The sequence below is a fragment of the Trichoplusia ni genome, chromosome 25 (genome assembly GCF_003590095.1).
Source record: "Trichoplusia ni isolate ovarian cell line Hi5 chromosome 25, tn1, whole genome shotgun sequence".
NCBI lineage: Eukaryota > Metazoa > Arthropoda > Insecta > Lepidoptera > Noctuidae > Trichoplusia > Trichoplusia ni.
In genome coordinates this window covers 4,243,108-4,269,145 of record NC_039502.1, presented here as the reverse complement: position 1 = coordinate 4,269,145, position 26,038 = coordinate 4,243,108, and the positions used below count along the sequence as shown (strand labels likewise).

The 26,038-nt window shown below is 34.5% G+C and overlaps 1 protein-coding gene and 1 long non-coding RNA gene across 2 annotated transcripts in view; one reads left to right on the top strand and one right to left on the bottom strand.

The window, feature by feature from the left end:
* Positions 1-26,038, bottom strand: part of LOC113505309 (protein TANC2) — a 267,418-nt gene that overhangs the window by 202,469 nt on the left and 38,911 nt on the right. The gene's annotated exons all lie outside the window — the stretch shown is intronic.
* Positions 7,620-8,769, top strand: LOC113505312. The gene is made up of 2 exons (XR_003401618.1): positions 7,620-8,233; positions 8,458-8,769. It is a non-coding gene; the product is annotated as an uncharacterized LOC113505312 (long non-coding RNA).

Below are 26,038 nucleotides of genomic sequence, written 5' to 3'. Positions count from 1 at the left end.
AGTGGCAACCCGAAAGTTGGTGGCCCCTGACTTATGTTCGGACATAAATTACGGTAAGTTTTGACGATAAATCCTGAGCTGATCTCACAGATATTGGCGGTGGATGGGTATTAGGAGTTTGCTTAATGTTTAGCCATATGATCCTCGCTTGGATAACTTGACTTGTAGTTTGCTGGTGAACAAAAAAACTTCTTAAAGATTTTGTTATGATTTTGTTCGCAGATTTTCGCTATAAGACAGGGGAAAAAGGCTCTTTTTAAGGCGGGGAAATCTCAACCAATTACTGTTTAATTTAAGCCTTGCTATGTCTTCCTCGTTCAATGCATGGCAAATAGGCAATGCATCATAAAACCGAGAAGAAGTCACCTTATATTAAAAACAAACAATTAATTCATTTATTTAACGGTAAGAAAGGAAGCAGACCCTAACGTTGTTGGAAAAAGGTGATTTACCTACAATACACATATTATAAAATAGCTACAGATTTTATTTATATGAAAACAATCTTTAGAAACAAACTATGTAGATAAAAGAGAGACAGGTGACAGTGACGAATGGAATTTCATAAGAAGTTTCGAGACTGTTCGCTTAAGGGGTTAAATAAAATGGCGTGAAATTCGAACTCGAATAGAATGTCAAAGTGCACCTTCTTTTGTTTTCCGACAATGTAAAATGTAGGATTATTTTCTTTTGCAACAATGTTGAAGAATGCTTTCAGAGTGCATACGTTAGAAGTGTTCTTTTGATGATTGGTATAAGAATGCATGTCCCATTTTGTGCAAAAAAATCCTCACTGACACAAAAAACTTAATAATGACTAAAAAACACAGCAACAAATAAAAAACCTTTTTTTATAACTAGCTTCTTTACATTTATAGAAAAAGGCGGACGAGTAACTTACAAAACAGAATCGATCATTCCACAAATCGCAAAAACAAAAATCTAATCTCAAATCACGGCGTCAACTCTTCAAAGTTATAAAATTTAATAAATCGAACGTGCTCTAAAGTTCTCTTAAGCCAAAGCCGCGCAAACAGAAAGCGGAAACAGGCGTTTAGCCAATGAGAAATAGTTGGGTCGCTTTCCTGCAAACGGAAAAGTGCTCAAAGGAGATGGAATGGAGGGAACCTCGTATTATTGGGTTTAGAGTGGTAGGTGGTAACTGAAAAAGCATATTTTGTAAGAATCTTACATTTCAAGAGGTTAACAAAGTGATAATGCCTAATTATGGATTTGAGAAGTTAAGGTGATTTAAATGCAACTGCTGGGAAAAACCCTCTTTCCGTTTAAGAGAAGAAAGAAGTTCCATTATCACGCTTGGCGACGTTTTGCGAGTTCGCGATTTCGGGTGCAATTGTGACATAGGATTTCCTTAGCGTATGTGGTCATATACACAAAATGTTGTTAGTTTCTAATATTTTAATTACTTTATTGTTTCAATTCCTGTATCTGACAATTACACATATTAAAATGTTATTATGTTTTTTTTGAAACTAAGCAACTTCATTGCCCTGTCAACTGCCCATATTCCTTTAAGATTAAACTATTAATGTATATGTCTGATACGAATGAAAAACCTGACTAACATTATACCCAACTAACACACATTTCGTTAAACCAAAAACCGACAAACCCCATACGATTCTAAAGCCAACTAAACTGCCAATAGATTTGTATTTTTACGAATTGAAAACGTTCTCCGCGTTTCTTTGAACATGCAGGTAATGAGAAGAGCTGCAATTCTGAATAAAGCGCTCAAATGAAATGTGCTTCAAATAAAGGATGAACGAAATAAGGTTTTAAATTATGTTGGTTCAGTATTATGTAGGATACGTACGGCGGCTTAGCGCTGTGTTTGTGGTATTTTCCTGTATCCATTACAAGTGTTCTTTGTATATCTCCTTTTGATTATTCTACTCATCTAAGTACTTCGGCTAGGGTTAGTACCATACGCTTATCACGCTTGTATTAGTTCAGTATAAAAAAACCTATTTTCATTTGAAGCTTGGAAAAAAAAATCGAAAGAATTGGGCAAAGATCAGCAAATAACATGATGTATTTTTGGTAGTGTCGTTGACGTGTTGGTAGTAAAATCCGTCCGTAACTAAAATCTGTTCGTCTTTATATCACCAGTATGTATCTCGGAAAAGCTGAACGTTTAATTTTCACACCGGATTGGCCAGATTTTTTTACTGTTTTTCATGAAGTTTTTTTTTCCCAATTAACTTTGTGACTGGTTTTCCAACAATTGTTTTCATCAACTATTGACTGTATGTCTAAAACTATTCACTATTCCTTTCCCTCTTCTTGACATAACAAAAACATACGATAAAAATGATCATACTACAATTATTTTCCTGTACCATCATCGGCTATTTTCAAAGCCAAACCAGTGTATTACAATACAGCTCCATCATATTACTAATTGCAGTTATAGGTTAATTAATTTCTAATTGTCTCTAATGACCAATTACTGTTCGTTAGCCACACTATATATTATACCTGTGTTATGAAGCAGTAGTGTGTCCGTAATTTCCACTAATTGGTTAGTTTAATTAATTTAATTGTTTTCTTTTTTTCGGAAAAGCTGTGATAGGCAAATTATGAGTCTTGCCGGGGCAGCGGGGTTGTCCGAATGTGTTACCGTGGCCCTGGTACATGAAGGGCAAAGGAAGGAACATGGGTGGATTTTAGTCAGTAGAAGTCTGGCACTCCCCTTCGCAAGCCAAAGAGGTCATTTGATGATTTCCTATCCGTAAAAGAGACAGATCACGAATATGTTGTTTTTGAAATTATACCATCTATTTTATGATTTCAAAACGACTTAAGTCGCAGGGGATTTACCTACATTCAAAAGACATCCAGTCCCAAGACAAGCTTTTGGAAAAGCTTCTACACACTGGTTTATTCATTTCATGAAACACAAACATCACAGGATCCAAATCGATTTAAAACCTTTATTTTCAATGGTTTCACAAACGTTTCTATTAGTTTAAGCCGTTTCGAAGTTTGTCTAACTCTGGATACAAGTCAAACATTCGCTGTTTGTTTTGAGATTGATCTCCCAAACAAATAAACACTATACAGGGATACCACTGAAATAATTTATTTAGGTAACTACAGTTTGTCTTGTAACGTAATAATTATCCTTGGTAAGAGGTTAAGCTTATTTTGAGAACTTATTACACTTAATTATGTTCGCACGTGTATTCATTGAGATCGTTTGAATGGATGCAGACTTATTTTAAAATAATTTTGAATTAAAGTCAAGAAGGTTATTTTAAGTCTTTATTTAATTAGTCCTAATTTAATTTATTCGTTCTAAGCGTAGATATGTTTCCAAATGCTATATAGTATGCTAGTATTCTCTCTCACTTATATTCCTTCCGTCCGCACAGCATGCATATAGTAAGGAACATAATATATAGTTTTTTAGGAGATGTCAAGAACAATTATTAAATCCCAATATTCTTTTAACAGAATATTAGTTTTTTTATTCACCACGGGCGACGTTTAACTATATAAACCGTTTTTGTTTAAAAAAAAACAGCTAGAAGTATAATTATAAGGCTATCTTTAAATATTCGCGAGGGTATTTTCATTAAGTTGTACTAAAATCTATTTAATTAGAATGACTACATATAGAGCTACTTTTTGTATTTTATCATTAACTAACCCTTAAATCTAAAGGGTTGCGAAATAAAACTAAGTCCTTCAGTAAATTTTCGGCTTAGTGGCTTTATAAACAGTCCAAAGGTAGAGGTATTATAATAGCCTAAGGCTGGCTTTTGACTAGTTTTACAGGTAACAAAAGATTTTCTAGAAATAAATTTTTGTAATGAATTTTTGCTAACTGCTGGAGACAAGCTAGACGCGAATTTATAATTTTAACATGTTCAGTTAAAAATCATTTAAGGTATTTTTTGAAGTCATAATATTTTATCGTTACTTTAATAAAAAAGGTAGATTTTCTTAGCCTTATCAAAAACCTGACTTATGAAATTGGTATTTAAGAAAAAAAATCGTCTTCACTCATTCAAGTCATTTTTCACCTTATCTTAAACTTGGTGCGACAACTAGAAAACCAATTAAATTCATTCAGATTGCCAAACCTGTTTATTTTGGAGGCCAAGACATTATCTCTGACTGTCAAAAACCCAAAAACAACATTTCTATTACAAAAACACAAGACCATGATATAAGTCAAAACTAAATACCTTTACTATTACTTACGATTTGACTAAGATAAATTGGATGACAGAACATCTAAAATACCCGTTAAATATTTAACTACGTTGTTGGACTAACAGTTACGACCCCAATATACTCAAAGTAAAGGTAACTGGATCGCTTATCCCGTAAAGCAAGACTGGTACGTTTGTGAAAACAGGACAGCATGATACATGTCGTAGAGTGCCGTCTCTTTTCTACAACGACCATATGCAAAGCCTTTGTGTTTTAAGAGGTATTAGTACGGTCTGAGACCTTTTCAAAGTCATCTTAGATAAATATGACGTAATAGTTTATTAAGCTAACATTAAAGTTGGAATAGATTTGCCTGTAATTGCGTCCTTTCGTTACAGTGGTAAGTGAGATTCATGAAGAGGCGAAATAGTTGCGATTTAAAAAGAATGCAATGGTTTACTCATGTCTATGTTATGCCGGGATCCCGTGCCGGTCAACACTACTGGCTGGTGGAAGCCCGAGGTCTGTTTATAAAGGATTGCATAGCATCGCCATGCACCTCACAAAAAACGCGAATGACGTAGGTCAGCGGTTTAGTCAGTAAGAGTCTGACATTACCCGTTTCCTTCCCCGAGGGAGCGGGTGTCCATGAAGGATTCCCCCCACCTAATTATTGTATTATCATTCACAAAAGCTTTTATAATAATCATCGGATTTTGTTAGACACCAATAGGACTTGAGATCCGCTTCACCGCCTACTAGGCAGTAGGCGGTGAAGCGGATCTCAAGTAACACAAGTACACAATGTGACATTCGTAAGATAAACAAAATACATTCGGTTACTAATTAACTGTAGTTCGTTAAAATAATTATCGCCAAAATAGGTAAATAGGTTTGTACAACATTCATAGACATGGTAATTATAATAGAAAAAAAAGGTTTTTGCCTTGAATTTAAATTTATTGCCAAAAAGTGTATTCGAATTAGATTAGTTTATCTCTTGACAAATGTTATTAACGAATAGAAACTAGAATTTAGTTTTAGGGGTCCGCACTAAGGGTCACTGAGTGACCGTCTGCCACCACGCTATATTTGAAATATTACATGATGTAGGTATTCTTTTTGCATAACAAATAGTACCAATGGAGGATAAGAAGCTATTAGTTCGGTAATAAAAATGGATGTCAAATTTTTATAATCTGATTTTAGCTTTTTTTGCACGGAACCCTCAATGCCGGTTGTACAATTCGCCCCTGACCAGTTTTCTTCATATTTAATTTAGTATATAAGTCACACATTCGATGCCTAATGCATTCGTTGGAAAGTCGTTAGCGAAACAATTTCAAACATGAAGGCCCCTTTCATTGTAAGTAATGCTTAATAATTAATATTGAAGTATTTATTACATTCGTGTTTTAAACTTAAATATCCAATTTGTTAATTTCTAATAAAACATGTATAATATAAAACTTTGAATTAAGTTCTATAAAATAAAACAGAATTCCCAAATTTTGATTAGGTTAAAGATTTGCATCACTTCATATATTTTTGCAAATAAAAAAAAAGTTGTCTTAATTATATGCGGCTTGTTTTTATTAATTCTCACAAACTTCTAAAAAAAATATTTTGAGGCGGTTGAAAGCTCCCAAAGCCTGGCAATTTGAAATGTAGGAATACTTAAAATAGGTATTTATCAAAAAACAATTCCTTTTTCAGATCATGTTGTGTTTGGTATTAGCACTATCGACGGTGTCGAATGGACAAATAAGACTACCAATCCTTGCTGGTTTACTCAACTCAACCCAGCTAGCAGCCCTGAATAATGCCACAGGAGGCCTTCCAGATGTCAATACTTCCATATTAGATGGTAATTTGATAAATGTTAGTATTGAGAACGTTAATGTAGATGCTTCACATGCACTTGATTAAGATTAAGTACATGCTCATGATGTTATAAAAGTGAGATATAAATAAATTGCATTGAATGTTATATTGTTTTTGATAACCTTGATTGATTCCAAAGAATCCCTTAAGATTTCCCATAAACTCCCAAATGTCGACGAAATTTCCTTCTGGATCAAACTTATCTTTGATTTACGAAACAGTTGAAATGAGTAGTGGCAAAAGTCATTGGTTAAAATATTTTAAGACGGAACGAAAAAGCTCTATAGATAATAATTAATTTTAAATCACTGTTTTCAAACTAGTCAGAAAAAGAAGACATTACCTATTTTGCGAATTTCTGAAACAAAGTAAGGGGAAATTTTACTAATTTTCTTTTTTAAGAGACAACAATTTAAAGAGTGCGTTAAGCCACGTCAACGTCACTTGGGAGCGATTTAAAACATTGACACCAGGTTACGGATGAACCACTCAAACGAAATGTTGAAGTACCATCCTAAAAACTTAAACCTTCCTTATACGGGAATAGCCCTTTTTTGGTATGGCCCGGATCATCCTCATCTACATCCAGCCTCTCGGGGGAGGGAGCAGGTAGTGTTGGACTCTTACTGAGTAAACCTTACCGCCGAGTGACGTCAGGTGTCCTTCATACTGAGCGCAGAGCATGAGGAGACTAACACAAGAAAGCAAAGAATACTAAATGTTACTAAACAGCTGGTTTCGAAGCGAAACCTTACGAACGAATAATTATAAGTTATGCTAAGGCACTAAGGTTTAAAGACTTGTTATGCCTAAAAATAATAATTCATTAAGCATCACATGCAATTGTTAGTGCTGATGTGAATATTCATAATGTGACACAATACCTACCTATAGAGAAAAAACATTGATTAAACTTCAGGAGTAGAGGTTGGTTATAGAGTGACATTTATTCACAGATTTCTTACATTTTCTAGTTGCAGAACAAAAGAAAAATACGTGTCCAATAAATAACTTAAATTCATTAAATTATTTATTTATGTACGCACAATGTTTAAAGACAATATACACACATCAAAATACGATAGGTAAAAAGGTAATGCTTGTTTTTATATCTAACAAAAAGAAACATGGACGCAGTGTGTAAACAAATATAGGACAACATTTACATAATTATCGCCAACAAAGTAAATAGGTTTGTACAACGTTTCACATACGTTAAGCAAATTTAATTCAACTCGTGGCTAAGCTATCACCGCATAAGTTGATCGATCACAGGTTAAGCTAAGTTTGATGCGGTCGGTCCATAGATGGGTGACCATCTTTGTCCAAAGTCCCTCCGTGTTTCGGAAGGCACATTAAATTGTGAATCCCGACTGTTATTCATACATATTTGACAGTTGTTATGGGTAGTCAGAAGCTACCAAGTCTGACAACCAGTCCAACCTAGGGTATCGTGTTGCCCAGGTAACTGGATTAAAGAGGTCAGATAGGCAGTCGCTCCTTGTAAAACACTGGTGCTTAGCTGAATCCGGTGAGACTGGAAGCCAACCACAACATAGTTAGGAAAAGGCTAGGACGACGAAGAAAATTTAATTCAGACATGGATAATATTATAGATCCCAAACATTTTTTGAGTGGGTGATCATGTATCGCTGGTGCGCGAGGCGCTTTGCCTCGCGTGTTCAGCCACCTCCTTTGACAGACTGACTGTTATGTGTCTGAGTTTAAATTTATTTCCAAAAAGTGTGTTTGAATTCAACTACTTTATCTCTTGACATGTTTTATTAACTCTGCAATGCAAACTAGAATTTAGTTCTAAACATTTTTTTTTAGGGGTCCGTACCCCAGTGGTGAAAACGAAACCATTAGTAAGGCTCCGCTGAGTGTCCTTAATAGACAGTGTAAATGATGTTTTCTGTTGCCTAAAGTAATAAAGACCCAGAAAAAGCAACGATTAACAGACTAATACAGTATTAAGTTTAATCGGCGACCAGTTCTTACAAATTTATTTTACCCTATTTGCACGGAACCACATTTGTCAAATACGCATTTGACCGGTTTTTCTTAATTTTGAATTAACTATAAAAGACACATATTCGATGTATAATCCATTCGTCGAAAAGCCGTCTACGAAACAATTTCAAACATGAGAGCTGCTGTCATTGTAAGTACTTTTTATTAATTGTGTTCGTGGTTTTGAATATAGTAGCGGTTCCTCAAATTCCGATCAAGCTTATTCTTTTTTAATATTTTTATTGAAAACTGGACACACTGTTCTAACAATATTTTTTTAATTATGTTTACCCTATAAATCCGTATCCCGTCCAAGGCAACTACTTTTAGTAATCGAAGATGTCAAAATATTCATCGAAAATCATTTTTTTTCAGGTCTTGGGGTTTTTTGTTATATCACTATCAACGGTGACAGACGGGCAGGTACAAATACCAAACCTAAATTTAAACTTACGAGATCTTCTTGCTAGTTTACTGAACACACCTCAGCATACCACTCCAAGCGATGCCGCTAATACTACAAGTGAACCCTCGGATCTTTATACTTCTATATTAGATGGTAATTTGATAAACTTTGCTATTGAAAATATTAATGTAAATACGTCGCATATTCTTGATTGAGACTATATGCAATGTGATATTTAATTTTCTTATAAAAGAGAATACAATAAATTGCATTGAAGGATACATTGTTTTATGTCAAAAGTGGCTGTCTATGTCGCCTTCACTCCCATATTTCAACCAAGATTTTTGGATCACGATAGAATGAAACAGACACGTTTAAAGAAATATGTATATTCAAAACTAGTGCTTTAGGGCATTGGATCAACGCGAATAGCTTCTATTTGCATTTATCTGCCGGCTACTAACTAAAAAGCAGCTAAGCGCAAAAAGTGTTTTTGGAGAAAATGCAAAAATAAGGGGAAATTGATGTCTCTTGAAAACTATGCAACCGAGGAACGTGGTTGCAAGTTATATAATTATGTAGACAAAGTGTTTGTGCATAATATGCAATATATTTCATTCAATCATATTGATTACATTTTATTTAAACGAAACGAAACGACCAACTGTGGCTTAACGGCCTTTTAGTTAGTAGACGGCAGTTATGGAAAAAGAATTGTGCACGTTCCATATAGCAAATGCCATGTCAATCCATTGGTGCGTGTCAACCCCTAATGGAAAAGATTTTATAGTTTACAATATGCATTCTACTTGTTTGTGGGCTTTTAGCTGTGATAGTTTTTCACATAAAAAATAACTTTAATACTACGTAGAATAAAAAAAATAAGAAAGTGATGTATCTTTAAACTTTTGAGTTAATCTGGGTTAAGTGATATTGATAAAACTCAAAATGATAGATTTTTGTACATGAGGACCGTGTTCAGAATTTTTTCATTTAATTTCGGGAAGCCAATAGGTCACCACGCTGAACTAACTATGTGCGACATGGATTCGATCTCCGCGTAAGACATTTCTGTGATCCTCTGAAAACCTTATTCTAGGAGTCTGGGTGTCTTCCAGATGCGACTTAAATGTTTGTAACCCACCTTTAATACAAATATTAATGTACGGAAGAAGATTTTAAAGAATTTTGAAACAAATAATAACTCAAATTTTTAACCAATTATTATGGTCAGTGCAAAGCATAAGGATGAGAAGAACTACATAAAAGGACAACTATACTAACCTGACTAAACAGCTGGTTTCGAAGCCCAACGTTACAAGGGAAGGTGAAATATGAGCAAGTTGGCGTGAATCGATCTTAGCACTTAGTTTAACTAAATCCCAGGCTAGGCTTGAATATAAATTATGCTAATACACCTTATGTCCGTAGACTTGAAGTGTATACAGCTTGAAAATATAGTACAGCTGAAAATATTTAGCCTTTTATCATTAAACTGACAAGGAGTCAAAATGGCCGCCATGGCCGAAGGTGGTCAGACACATCATCATCATCATCAATTAATTTTGTCAAATTATACGTCTCAGCAACTACCGACACATAATACTATATACTTTTAACAAACCAGCTCCTGCATTTAGGAATATAATCCTTCTCTCATAGTGTGCTCCAACCCACGTTTAAAAGGTGATTAAAGTTCAGTAGAAGAACTATGGGAGCGGGACCAAAAGGAAACTTACATATCCAATAATACTCATGAAGCTACTGGAACTAATCAGCTAAACCAGCAGTATAGCAGTCAACTAAACTATACGGTATTGCTTGAGGGACTCCTAATCCACTATAGCTGAAGTGGTAATTTTATTTTTCTTATTATTTACACTTCCCCGAGAGCTTTTAGCGCTGATGTAAATCACAGTACTTTACGAAAGAGCGTCGGATCTCAAATGTACTCATATCTCTTAATACAACTATTTTATGGATATTTCCTTCGACGAACTTCGTAGTGTAATGGTTGTTTTCCATATGTAATACTTGTTCAGATAAAAGGGGATGCTAGATTTATTTGTTTTTTCTTTTGGCGAGTTTGGTCGGTTTTATGTTGATCCGAAGTGGGAAAAAGCATTTTCATTTTGAAAACTCGAACCAGACACAATCAAACCCGAAAAGGGTCTTAAATATATATTTTGTTCGTGTTAATAAGGTTTTTGTACAACATAGGAACAGGTTTCAAACACCAAAATCTGGGATAAAATTTAAGAAACCTGTTAACCTTTTTCTAAATTAAAATGAAGCTATTTTAGTTAGCCCTGTAATTATTCCCTGTGCCCTTATTTTGTACCTGATTTTCCATATTGTTTATCCAAGTGGGTCACTTCATTATTTTGATATTTTGAAATATGTTTTTTTTTTTTGTGTACAGGCTTTAGAGTAGTCGTAGAGATTTTAAAGGGATTTTTCCCTTTCGATCAATCTATTCGTCAAAAATAATCTAACAAGCCCAAACTCAGAAAATTTAGCTTCAATATATTACCAATTTTACAAGTTAAAAGTTCCTACAGATTGAGAGACAATGGAACAGCTGAAACTCAATAAGACCTTATAATGAAAGCCTATCATCTGAGCTAAGCCTATTTCCCATCTTTTTAAATTGTAAGCATAATTTGTATAACCTAGTGACAATGTAATAGACTTCTATCTACTGGTTGTATAGCACCAAAAACTAATTTTCTATCCTTAATTAAGCTAGCTACAGAACAAAAAAGATTACAAAAAGGAATGTTTAGATAAAAACCAGTTACATTATGCAGTGACGTCACTGAAGATAAAGACAAACGAAGTACTCCTATTTATTTTATTTATTTATTTATTTAATACAGCATGGGAGTACATTTGTATGTAGTAGGTACATTGTACAACAAATAGATAATGATTTTAAAAGGCTTAAATCATCATTTTTTCTTCAAAGTATGTCTTGTTTCAAACCGTTTCTCTTTAGAGGTGGTCTCGCAGTTTGTGTAAATTTAAGTGGTTGACATATTTGTGTCAAAATATAGCATTTTATGAAACAGACTTTTAGGTCGGTAAAGTAGATCAAATGACCGCATTAAATCATGTTATTTAATTATACTAGTTATACAATTTTCAGGTAAATATAGAATTTGGCTTTGGCCGCATTGCTTATATTATGTCATTTTTGTTTAAGAGATGATAAAATTTTGAAAAGTGAAAAGTTTTTGCATTCAAAATTAAAGTACTTTTAGTATCTAGTTTTCTATTAGCATGAACCAATTGAATTTGATATATTTATAATCAGTCTTACAGTCATGTATAAAATGCTGTACGATAAACATTTTTATTCATTCGTTCTCTTTTCGTAAGACTGCTAAGTAGTTCATCAAATAATGCAGTCATTGAAGTTTCTCATTGTGGTAAGTACTATTAAAATAACAGGAAATTTTATCTATTACTTTGTACATAAGTAAGAAGGTTTTCTTCAACGACTTCAATAATGAGGTCTTTAATTAGTCTGTATTTTATTGTCTGTTATCTCAGATCTTCTTTTTGGAAAAACCTTTTTGTTGATTTGTGGATTTGGCCTGAACAGACTTTGTTGATTTTTCGAAACAGTTTTCATTTGGCCCCATAACATTATATCAAGTTTAACTAATTAGTTTTTATTTCAAGTGTATGCTTTTGTTGTTAAAAAATATAATCATTAAAAATATCTTTACGCAACAGGCAACAATCTGCGCAGCAGTTTTAGCACAGGATGACTCATCTAGCCATGAGTCGTCTAGCAGTGAAGAGACAGCTGAATATGAAACTGGAGAACATTTAGAACACGATCAAGGACAAAACGAAGAAATGAGAAGTGCTGAAGGTAGAACAGAGAGTGACCCTTGTAATGTTAGACATGAAGTAGTAGTGAGTGGAGATGAGGTCCACGGAGGAATGGGAATGGACTGTGGATGTGGTGACGATAATTAAAGGTGTGACATTTTTATTTTTGTTTCTTTTCTTCCTAAACTTATTAAAGGCTTCTTATACAGAACTGCCATTACATCATCATAAATTTAGCCTTCTCCCAACAATGCTGGTGTTGTCATAGATGTGTGAATAAGCCGGGACACATAGTTTAACGTGCGTGCCGAACTAAGTTATGTTATAAGTGATGGTCACCCATCCACAGACCAACCGCATCAAGCGTAGCTTAGCCACCAGCAGAGTGATGTCTCAACAAATTAACAAAATCCCCTTAAAATACAAAAGTCTGATTAAACAAGAGATTTTCTTTTTTATTCATATTGTTAATTTAAACAAAAAATGATAAATCATTTATTCCGTCGGGTACATAACGCTAAGTATAAGGAAATTGTCTATTCAGGGCAAACGAGGCTGTTAAAGTAAACGAGGTCTGCAATAGGGATGGGACTAAAATTTTACGTTTGCGTATATTCTTGCTTAATTCGTATCGATACAATGAAAAAAAAAATACTGTATTTTAATGAATTAGATATTTTTGATATACTTTAAGAGAACATTACATTTTTACTTAAATCATTTGTCATTGACATCAGAAGTGGATGTAGACACTAAACCAAAAATACAATAAAAAAGTAACTTAATTAAATGTAATTCTGAGAAAGACGTTTTGTAGTCGATAAAATATTCTTAAAAGTTATTCTCGAGGCATTTTCCCATCCCTATATCTAAAATTGTAAGGCATGCCATGATTTAGATATTCCGTCAGCTATTTCCGGAATTATTTCAGTCCTCGCAAGTTTGCCTGTTATTATTAGCCTCTGTTGCTATTATGCCCAAGATAAGGGGCGGGATAAACTGATAGAGATATTGCATATTGTTGAACGTGTGTACGGGGGTTTAAAAGGGGGGGGCAGGACGCTTGTGTAGCTTTTACGTAATTGGTAAGTTTTACCTGTGATGGTAATCATGATGTTTATATCTTTGGATCAGAAATTTGTGAAAAAAAGTTTAGACAATAGATGATTGTAAAACACTTTTCAATTATAAAAGTATTAAATTTGCTGCTAGAAATTTGGATTCCTAATAAAAATTGTGATCAGCTGAACATTTTTTTTCGGATGAGAGTTATTCCCCAATGAACGCTGCCAAATGCTTTCCCCAAATGATGAAACCCAATGAACATTGGCATATTCAGACCAGATATTAAATAAACCAGAATACGATTAAATATGTACAAAAGAATTCGAATACCAACCAAAAACGACACTAAACTTCCCATATGTAAGTCATAATTAATATCCAAATTCGTTTCATGTTTAAACACGGAGCAACATTTTCCCTAATACCGTAGTATACCCCAAATTACGCAGCACCCCATTCTCAGATCCATCTGAGCTTTAAATGTGAAAATTCAAGCGAGCGAATGTTTATTTTAGAAAATTGGAAAAGCGGCTTAGTGTATGCTTGTAATAGGAAATTATTTGTGTTGATAAGTCGTGGTCGTACTGTAGTCGCTACTATTTGTTTGCTTATTGAAGTGATAAATTTCACAATAAGTGTATGGAAACTTTGAGTTTCTTTTGAGTCTTTGTTGGCGGTGTATGCAGTATGACGCAGAATGTTGATGTTGATCACACTAATGATTTTATTAGATATTTTTAAGTTTTGATCTTATATCAGAGAGCCTAGTCGATTTTTCAATGAACATCATGAAACACTTCAAATTGAGACATTTGAAGTGTTCCATTGTCATTTTTTTTTCGTCTTTTTTTAATTCTTTCTTTTTGAAAGAATGATTTGGACTTTTTAAATAAGTACCTATAGTTAGGTGAATCCTCAAATTATTTTTTTAATCTTTTCGACTCAATTTACGTTAGTGCACAGAGAATCTATATCTATCTGCCTTATAATCCCAGAGATTTTATTGTCAGTTTTAATTTTACTCACGCCGCGTCCCCCTTGTTATTTCACATGGTAAACGGGGTTCCTAGTAGGGGTGTTAAAATTGATTCGACACAATAATGCCCCCGACAGACTCTCCATCACGCCCGTAACGGTTCCGCATAATTTCCTCGGATGTTCATCGAATAAATAACATCAAAATCAACTTTCGCGTGAAGGAACTCTCGAAGATGTCAAAATTAAATCACTTCGGAATATGTTTGGTGGTAAATTGAATTTATGATAAAAAATATTTTGGAGCAAATAGTAGGTACTGGTGGTAAAATTTTTATTGAAGTTTTTATACTTAGATTTTATCAGAGGTGTTAATTAACAAAACAATTATTAATCAAAAAATTTTTTTATTGTAAAAGTAACAAAAAATTGTAACGTGACACATAAACGTAAGTGTGGGTGACAATTAATATAGGAAGAGCAAAAACCCTCAAGACGTTGGTCTTAAACTTAGCATATAAAAATAAAGTTACAAAAATTAAACATTATAACTCAAAAGAGCTACAATTGAAATAAACAAAATATTAAAATATTAATATTCCTCTGATCCGATCACAGTTAGATAGATTTATATGAAGAAAGAATAATAGTTCCCACAATCTTACGGTTTGACAATCGGCTTTGCAAACTTATGCTAAATTCTAAAATATGAATTTTTACACAGCACTATTTAATAAAAGTAATAAAATTCATGGACTAATTTTAAAGTATTTCACAGTCCATTATTCAAAGCAGTCGTGATAAATCGAGAAAAAATCTAGCAATAGAATTCTCATCTGTCAAACTGGTTTGTTACAAAAGGATTATTGGCGAACGCCGGGAAAAGTTTTTGTCGGTGCTATTACGTGTGATGGCAATTCCGAACATCAATTCGGATTTTGTCTGCTATGAAGTTCGAGTTGCTTAGGTATTTAATAAAGGTTTTTCCATTATTTATGAACAAAAAAAAAGATAGCCACTATATTTTTATGCAATGATCTGAGTCTTTTCAGGAATTTTAAGAATAAACACAACGCATATGTCATTGTAATATAAATTATTACTTCATAATTTTTAGATTTCTGAAACTAGTAATTTGTGTGCCTAACCTATCTTTTTTTACTGGTTAGGTATGTTTTGTGTACTGGGTTCCCTCAAAAATGGTCCCACTTCCCCAAAGGGTCTCATGAACTAGTTGATGCATGCATGCCACTTGCTGGCACAGACTTACTTCGATTTTTCTGGTTCTTGCCTCAACAGACCAGTCCAGGATGTACTCATCATTAGTTAGTAGTACAATTGTAGGCACTTAAAGAGGTTGTTCCCTGATAGTTTCGCCATGTATTCTCAAGATAGCAAATAGAAAATTCGACTACAGCGAGCTCAAATGACCCATAAAAGTTATAATTATTATACTTACATAAGAAATGACTGAATGAAGAAATGAGGAGCTCGTGGCTAAGCTATAACCGCATAAATGATTCGATCACAGGTTAAGCTATGCTTGACGCGGTTGGTCCGTAGATGGGTGACCATCCTTGTCATAAACGAGTTCCTCCGTGTTTCGGAAGGCACGTTAAATTGTGGGACTCGGCTGTTATTCCTACATCTTTGACAGTCGTTACAGATAGTCAGAAGCTGAAAAAAGTCTGACAGCCAGTCTAACCAAGGGGTATCGTGTTGCCCAGGTAACTGGGTTGAGGAGGTCAGATAGGCAGTCGCTCCTTGTAAAACACTGGTACTTAGCTGAAAACGGTTGGACTGGTAGCCGACCCCAACATAGTTGGGAAAAGGCTAGGCCGATGACTTACATAATAAATGACATCGATTCATTTTGTTACTGCAAATCAAATAAAAATAATTTAAGATAAACCACACCAAATATGGGGTATGGTATTTGGTAGAGATACCGGAAAATTAAAAAATATATATTATAATTTATTAATAAAATGATTATAATTCCACCTATATGAAACCTGAATGATTTTAAAATGTATTTATTACGTTTGTTAAGGCTTTAATGCAACATAAATGTACTTGTTAATCGCAGCAAACAATTTGAAACCTGTGAACCTTGGTCACCTTCAATACACACCGTGGCAATAGCCTCCATACGAAATTGGCGTCTATCATCATACGGAATAGCGTCGTCTTTCCGCTGTACTCGGCTTACTGCAAAACTGTCAACTAGGGACGACACGAAATCCTTCGTCGTCGGGATTTTTTTTCGAACTTTTGGATTCTTTTGAAAAACGTTTTTTTGTTTCCTCAACAACATTCCGGACGCCTCAACTTGAAGCGTTGGAAGTTCAGGCGTGGAAATCGAATCCGCGATAATCCGGTACTTTTAAATCCTTTTTTTTCCGAACTTTTTAAGTTCCGTTAAGTTTTTGACGTGACAATATTTTTTTTAAGATTAATTTTACTGGATGATAAATAACAGGGTATTTTATTAAGGCATGCTTTGTACATATTGCTGCTTAAAGTCAAACCATACTTGACCATTTGTGAAGATGGAATTAAAACTAATTTACATCAAATAACAAAAAAAAAACATAAACTTCCAAATCATCCAACAACCAAACTCACAGTCCATCATTATTTCCATAAACATCAAAGAAGTACATTCAAACCGATTTAACTACGAGATATTTAACAGTAGAGGACCCCCTGCGAACGGATGTTGCAGTCGTTTCCGTTCCTAAAATACGCGAATACAAATACCTCAGTCCCCTTACCACGACACCATCACACAAGCATATCGCAGCCTTAGAAGCGAGAAGTACATACACAATGTAGAGCGTGGTCCCCCTCTCACAATGGCTACAATTCTGTTTGTAGAGTTCGTGGTACAGGCACTGGTAATGAACTCTCAAGTTTTATTGTATTTAACGAAGGGATGGCGATAATTATAAGTTTAGTGGTATTTAACAAGCATCCGTAGTGTCCCTTACATATCAAATGGTTGGGTGATTTAGTTTTTTTTTAATTTCTGTATTGTCGGTAAGAGTGAGTAAAACTATTGAACTGACTTTCACAATTTTGAAATTTGAATAAATGCCAACGAAAATTTGAAATTTATTTCAATCATATTTAATAGACAAGGAAAAAACCATGTATACCTAATTTTCTCTCAATTCACCACCCGTACATAAAAGTGCGCATACTATATCCGTCAAATACAAATATATACAAATTAATGTTTCTTTCCTTCTTTCACAATTGTTTAATAGCTACCCCTCTTTTTTCACCCACCTTTTCATTTCCGCAACAAACCCATACACCGAACACCCAAGACAGAATTTATTAAAAAAAATCCTTTACAAATCAACTCAATCATATTTGAATTCCAATAAAATGGAATTCCTTAACATCTCTATCAACAGTAGTGATGTAGTTAGTTTAGCGTCACCGGCGGCGCAGAGAAGTCGTGCTTCTATCGGAAACGTGGCGCGCGCGCTTCCGCCGCGCCGCTTCCGTGACGTCATCCAGTCTGGCTGATTCGCTTACACGGAGCATTTACACCGAAGCGTTATGCCTTTTTTACTTTTTAAGTTGGCACAATATTTTTGCAAAAGCAACAGTCACAGGGCTAACAGTCCCCTGATATATTATGAGAAATTCATTACGGTAGGGAAAAATTGCACGACAATAATAATATCTATTTTGTTGTTGATAGTGGCAGTTAATTGTGGGTATTGATTTAGTACTATTTGCCTGTCAAAACTCTACCCGAATAAAAATAAAAAAGAGCTGATAACCTTCAAATGAGAATATTTTTGAAAACCGTTTTGATACGCCAAATAAAACTTGATAGAGGGGTTCAATGTCACTTAAAAACTTTGAATTAGTAGAAGGGAATATAGATCATGATCATTGAAGCATTGATCCTCGATCGAGCAGATATCTTATGGATTCAAATGGATTCTTTTAAGAATTCTTTTTTTTCAGCGTAATTCTAGGTTTGCCCTGAAATTCGATGAAAAATATTTGGTTACATGTGCTCAATATGTTACACGACTGTTACAGTGAATTCCTGTGCAACAGTGGAAATATGTCACTTCATTACCTTTGCTACGCTTCGGTGTAAAAGCGCGCCCATTCCATATCCCGCCAGTAAGCAAACAGTTTAGTTTGTTTACATCTAAAAATGTACACGCAAACCAATTTCGACCTTACCCCGCAAAACATAAGGCCCCAACGTATTTATTTAAACTTTTACGCTGCGAATTATAAATTTGTATTTGTGAGCGTAAATTTTGATTTGTGCCAAACATAAATCCATGTCGCCTGGTGGCTTTGAATTTCAGAGAAAAATTACTATTTTCCCACATTCGCGAGTGAGAAGTGAGAATGAGTATTATAGTTATAAATGTATCTGCAAATAGGTGTCCTGTGTTTGGTCATTTGCTTAACTCGAATTCATCTAGATTTTTATACGAAATATTTTATATTTCCTGTCCCCAAACTTTAAATCCTGCATGCGGATACAGATTCTCAACTCATTGAACTCTTAAGGCACTACGTCATCGCCTTTGCCTCAGAGAGAATTACAAGAGTAGGTATGAACATCATTTGCAGCCTATCTTTGAAGGTTTATTTACTTTCAGAGACTACATAGCAGGCAATTCTGCTTATCAGAATTCTCAGGGCATTACACACGTCAGCAATTTGTTATAAAATTTGAGTTGCCTTGCCATGTTTTTCTTTCTTGATTAATGGTAGGTTTTATTCACGCTCTTTGGTATTTTCTGAATGGTACGCTATAAAAGTAAATATTCAGATGGAAAATATTACAACTGTTTTGCTTCAGGAGTAAACAGTGATGTGGCTTTAAAATGTTGATTATGTTTTCCATTTGGGAGACTTATGTGTATGATATAAATGTAGCAGTTTGGTGTGGACACACCAATTGTGTATTATCGGATGCAGTGCTATAATTGATATACTTAAATACTTGTCAGATAATAGTTGGTATTGGTAAGAAAAAAAACAAAGTCTTATTTTTTTTGTATACTAAAATCATCATTGGCCTAGCCTTTTCCCAACTATGTTGGGGTCGGTTACCAGTCCAACCGGTTTCAGCTAAGTACCAGTGTTTTACAAGGAGCGACTGCCTATCTGACCTCCTTAACCCAGTTACCTGGGCAACACGATACCCCTTGGTTAGACTGGCTGTCAGACTTTTTCAAGCTTCTGACTACCTGTAACGACTGTCAAAGATGTAGGAATAACAGCCGGGACCCACAATTTAACGTGCCTTCCGAAACACGGAGGAACTCGTTATGACAAAGATGGTCACCCAACTACGGACCAACCGCGTCAAGCATAGCTTAACCTGTGATCGAATCACTTATGCGGTTATAGCTTAGCCACGAGCTCCTCCTCCTCGTTTTTGTATACTAAAATATCCTAGGAAAATGTCATTATTAAATGATGCAACGTTTTCCTCACGTATAGTTATTGCGATTGCCCGACAAGTTTCAAAATAAACCTGAGTAAATTTTCAACGCGCAATTACTTAAAGATGACTCAAGGTCACTTTAGTAACTTATGCTGCGAAGTGGATCGCGTCTGCTCATCGTTCGCGTCGTTCTAATAAACAACACCAATAGCAGTTTGCTTACAACTCTAGATAACGTAACAAAGCATACATATTAAAAAGCGTTGTTCTTTGTTTCAATCCAGTCACAGCTACAAGCACAAGAATTTTGTAATTACACCTCCGTTGCTTTTATTTTATTAAAAACAAAACAAAAATATAAAAGTACTTTTATTTTTTACCACATAAGGTTCATTATCCTTTGAAAAGACAAAATGACATTTCTGAAATTCAAAAAATGGGTACCCACAAATATGAGGGCAAATATTTTAATCCGACTCAACTGAGGTAAGAGTAAAACCGCTTTGCATTTTTCATAATAATAGCTTTAAGTCGTGTTCAGATGGGAGCGGACAGTTGACAGTTTCGCAAGTCCTGTCGCAGTGGTATTAAAATGTAATGGAAAAACAAAATTTTCATTTAATTAACATTTTGATTCTATAATAAGTCCTCAAAGAGATTTTTTACTTTATCTACTCTTGAAAATGTTAGATTTATTCCAAGGCTTAATAAAACTCCGTATCTACTAAATTGCAAATCGAATACCTAGATCAAAAGTCAATAAAAAATAATAATTTAATCAGCTGTACAAGTCAGCAGATAATATTCAACATTATATCGACAGCCGTAAGTACCAGAATCCCTTATAAAGTACGACCAACACCTGTGAAACATCCATTTATGTTTAAGGCAAGTCGACACATTAAAAATACCATCGCCTCACTTCCACTAAGTCTAAACCCGCCATAACGAGAGCTCTAATTTAAATTTGGGACGTAATTCGTGAACTCGTTCCATTTACACCACAAAGAATTCACATTACAATGCTTTTTGGTTTTAATTTTACGTTCGAGAAGATTCGATTGAATCGCGTAGGAAATGCTATTACATTTTTATTTTATTGTTATTATGAAATTTATTGTGTGAAAGATTGGAAATAGATTTTCATTCTCGTGGAATCGAAAAACGCGTTGCATTGGACGGTTATTGTACTTCGTATGAACTGTGTTATGCTAGTTCTTAAGTCAACCAAGACGGTCAAATGTTTGACTCAGACTGAGTAACAGTTACCTTAACATTTGGTAAAAGTTCGCTTCAGTGATCATTTAAGACAATCACTAACGTGGAAGTGTGATAGCCTTATTTTTTTTTGTTGCTTTTCTGCTTTCTTTGAACGTCTCCCATATTAACGATTTGAATCTTTGTGTCACGGGAGGTTAAAAAAACATTCAAGTCACATGTACAAAGACACCCATACTCGGGACCAGCATTCGTTGATCACACAAATTACACGTCACGAGCAAAAGGTTTAGCGTAGTGACTTCAACCATTGGGCTGTCCATGCAGGCATAGAAGATGACATAAAAAAAGGCTCGACAGTTAAATAGCCCACATGAATTTATCTTTAATACATGACAAACTGAATTGAAATCGCTCAATCCGTTCTGGAGGTATGACATCACAGAGAGACGAGAAACTTATAACCCCCTTTTTGCGTCGGAGGTTATTAAAATATGGTTCGATGTATTGTTCCCAAAGTTCCACTTTATAACTTCACGTGTTCATATTACACGGATTGTTTGCAGAAAATCGTCCAAAGTTACTGCAACTAAATACCATTTCAGTTGTGTTCTAATTGGAGTTGTGACGTCAAAAAACGTTTACCTTCTCGCTTTAATAGAATTTGTAGAACTGTTTACTATCAAGAGTATTAAAGTTTTGATTATGTCTTTGGCTGTTAACCTATTTTATAACTAGAGGTACCGACGTACCGACTTGTACCTATGTAATCTATACTAATATTTAAAGCTGAAAAGTTTGTTTGTTTGTTTGTTTAAACGCGCTAATCTCAGGAACTACTGGTTCAAATTGAAAAAATATTTTTGTCTTGCATAGACCATTCATCGACGAAGGTTTAAGGCTACCTGCCATCACGCTGCGACTAATAGGAGCGAAGATACAATGGAAAATGTGGAAGAAACAGGGAAAATTATTCATCTTCGAGGGCTTCCGTTCAAAAATTCCTAACTTAAATCTTCTAACCACGCGGACGAAGTCGCGGGCAACAGCTAGTGTTATTATAACAGGAGATGTGTAATACACGTGTGATTTGATTGTTATTTTTTTTTTTTTAGGATTGTGTATGTGTCTATGTTCTTTGACAAGTTCATTTGATGTATCTTAACTGTACCTGACAGTAAAACTTAATGAGCCTGCCAAGACTAAACACTGAATCGTCAACTGAGGCAAAACCGATCGGACCGTGTGTCATTCCAACACACATTTACGGCGTACATATTATTTGATGTTCCTGCAAAATACTTGACAAATTATACGAAAACAAAATGTTTAGATTGAAAATTCATTAATAACTAGATATTTAAACAATATCATCTAACACAATAACATACCAATACTTCAACACTTCCACAAGTAACTTATCTCATACTAGCTGATGCTCGCGAATTCGTCGACGTGGTTAGAAGATCTTGAACCGTTTTCGCAGCACACGCAACGGAAGCCCTCAAAGATGAATAATTTTCCCCGTTTTTTTCCACATTTTACATTGTATCTTCGCTCCTATTTCCTTCCTTGATAAATGGTCTATTCAACGCAAAAATATTTCTTCAATTCGAACCAGTAGTTCCTGAGATTAGCGCGTTCAAACAAACAAACAATCAAACAAACTCTTCTTATATATTAGTATAGATATAGATAGATAAGAACGCAATCGTATCCATTTCCCCACAACACATTTAACATTCACACGTCAGACCACAAACAAAGAACAGAACAAATACGGGGTCTGGGGTATTACCAGACAACAACACTATTTACCCCTTACATAAAAATATTAAACTTCAGACCAACCTTATCAGTTCAAGTTTCAAAACTAATAACGCAAAGTGCTGGCAGTAAACGATGGAACACTCCGCTGGGAATCTGTTCCTAGTATCGACCGATATTTATGCTGTTATTTTTATTATCTAGTATTATGTAGTACGAGCTTCGAATTAAGAACGTTGTTAAAATTGACTTTAGTTGAAATAGGTCAACTGTTTGACTTGTGTGTATGTGTGTCAGGGTTTTGTCAGTTTTAGAATTTTCATTTTATTTAGAACTAGTTATTGCCCGCGGGCCCGCCTGGGCCCCAGCTTTAAATCGAAAATGATCCCGCGTGAACATTAAATTGGGATAAAAACTATCCTATGTGCCAATCCAGGGTATCCCCATTATGGGATCCACATTCAGTGCTATGGATGTGGTCCCAATATGAGGCGATGAGGCCAACGCTCTTTACTCGTCGGCCTCAACACAACACGAGAAATTACTCACCTACTGAAGGAGTTCAACGCATTGCCACACACCGACACAAAAACGTGGACGAGTACACTGTTGTGTACTCGTCTGTTCAGGTTTAGTCAGTAAGAGTCTGACACTACCCATTTCCTCCCCCGAGGGAGTACTGAATACTTAGTATTTGTTTGATATGCGATAAATAATAATTTGAATAAGTACGCACGGTTGTGCGTAGGACCGAAGTACGATCTGGAAAAAAAAATGGAATTTAAAAATTATTATTCTTTGTTACAAATAAATCTTATAATTCTTGTAATGGACTAGCCATTAACATACAAATAATACATGAAACTAAGTGTATGTAATTTCTCGCTGTGCTCTAGAAATGAAAATCTGTATCTGAAGTGTTTTTACGGTTGTGCAGTGTTAATACAACTAAATACAACCTCGAATAACGCAAAATAGAATAGCACTAACGCGAACGTTAACGTTAGAGTGCAATGAACAAATGTACGAAAGTAATTAGATTACTTGTATCTGTGTAGTCTGTTTCTTTTAGTTGAATTTGTTTGGTGTTTTAAATGTATCTGTTGCTGACATTCGGGTACGAAAGGCGACGCGCAAAACAAGTTTCTATACTAAAAAGGGTTTGAAAATTATGGAATTATTAGCTGTAAACAATTTGTTTCGCTATTGGGCTTAAGATTTACTGATTTATTTTATCTCTGTATCAAGACAAAAAATCCGTGTGATAATTAGCAACACTGATTATTTTTGTAATAATAACTATCGTGAGACTGATTCATTATTAAATGATGCCCGACTACGATTCGAACTTCTAGGAAGTTCTAGGAAGTCTGATAGCTACACATAATTCTGAAACGATTCCTAGTATTTTGATAGTAACTATCGTGAGAATGATTCATTATTACTCACGCGTATTAATTATCGGGGTATCCCGACTAGTTACGGACCCAACAGGAGTCCTTAATCATGTGCTGACGCTGCGGGATGATCGCGGTCCAGTACATCATGTAATAATCACTGAGTATAATTATTAGACAAATGATATTTTGTCAACTTGGTAAATAAATACATATTTTTTCGTTTGCTACTATTAAATACAATGGAAATACTTTTTTGGAAAGCCCACTTAGCCAAGATAGGTACATTAAGAATAGTAAAAGCATTAAAAACTCTTAAAATAATAATTAAACTAAATTAGAATTTAATATCTGGTACATAAGGTTTTAAGCTCTTAAATATCTATTTTCGTTCCATTTTCCCATAAGAGGATCATTTAATAAAATTCCTAATATTAGATTGAGAGCAGTGACACCCATGTATTAATAGAATCAAATAACGGATACCAATTTGAGCGTACTTGTCGTGAAATTGACGATATTGGTATAAACATGTGAAGTACGAGTCGAATTCAGGCGTCTTGGGTTTCAATCTATAATTGTAATATGGAATTATGCTTATTATAATTTATATAAGCTTCAAATTTACTTAACAAAAAAGTCATTTGTCTGTAATAATTATAATATGGAATAATCCTGTTACAATCGCAAAGGCGAGTGAACTTTTTGTTAAAAAATATTTATAAAAAAGCAAATTTATAATGAAGTAAAGGTCGGAACAAATAGATTAAGTAGTCGGTATTAGAAGACAATAGTTTGAGATATAATAACTTAAGTCAGGCAAATTCGTAACTATTTATTAAACGGTTTCTCACGCGTATTAATTGCTACATATAGCCCGACTAGTTAGGAACCCAACCAGAGTTGGTTCTGTTGTCCTTCATAATATTTTTTCCCAGTTACACAGGACACTATTTTATTCGTATTACAGTCACATTGTAGCCGCCATATTAGTTTTTCGTTTGTAGAAGACAAGCTGAAAGATAATCTCTTTCGAAAACTAAATTCTTAAACGAATCCATTATAGATTAGAAGGAACCTAATTCAAAAGTGTTCAAATTATCAGCTATGGCTTATAAATTGGTTTTTATATTACAAGGAACCCTAATATTCGATGAAGGTTGGATTAGATCTCTATACTCGATTTTTATATACACCCTTCGAAATCAGGATTACTGTTCAATCATATTTTTTGATCGAATGCTGTTGAAATTTGTTTATTTTTTCGCAAGGCAGGACCTGTTTAGTAGGTATGATTTTTTAATAATATCTGGTTAGTTTATACGTCGCAATATTCAATGTATTTGTTAACGATCATAGGAGATCTTCATCATCATCATCATCATCAGCCTATCGCAGTCCACTGCTGGACATAGGCCTCTCCAAGTGCATGCCACTGAGATCAATCTAGGAGATCTTAGTAAGTTTGTATTAAGATGAAACTGTGTAAGTAGTTTTTAGGAAATGATGTCATGTTAACAAAAATAATTAATAGATTAAAAGAATCTAAATCTCTCATTTTTTAATGTCATCAGGTTGGAAGCTAGCCTGAAAATTTTAGCCAGCTAGCATCGGTATCGGGAAGTGCCTCATAATGGAGTTGCAAAAAATCCAAGCGGAATGACAAACACACAAAAAAAAGTGAGTGTATTAAAACGTGGGAAAAAAAGTGTTTTAATTCAGTTTTATAAAGGTAAATGTTATGGAAACCAGAAACGTATATTCAGAATCTTTCATTTTCCTACTTCTTTACAAGTTGGAAAACCTCTTCAACCGTGTGTCTCAAACGCATTGCTTTTCAAC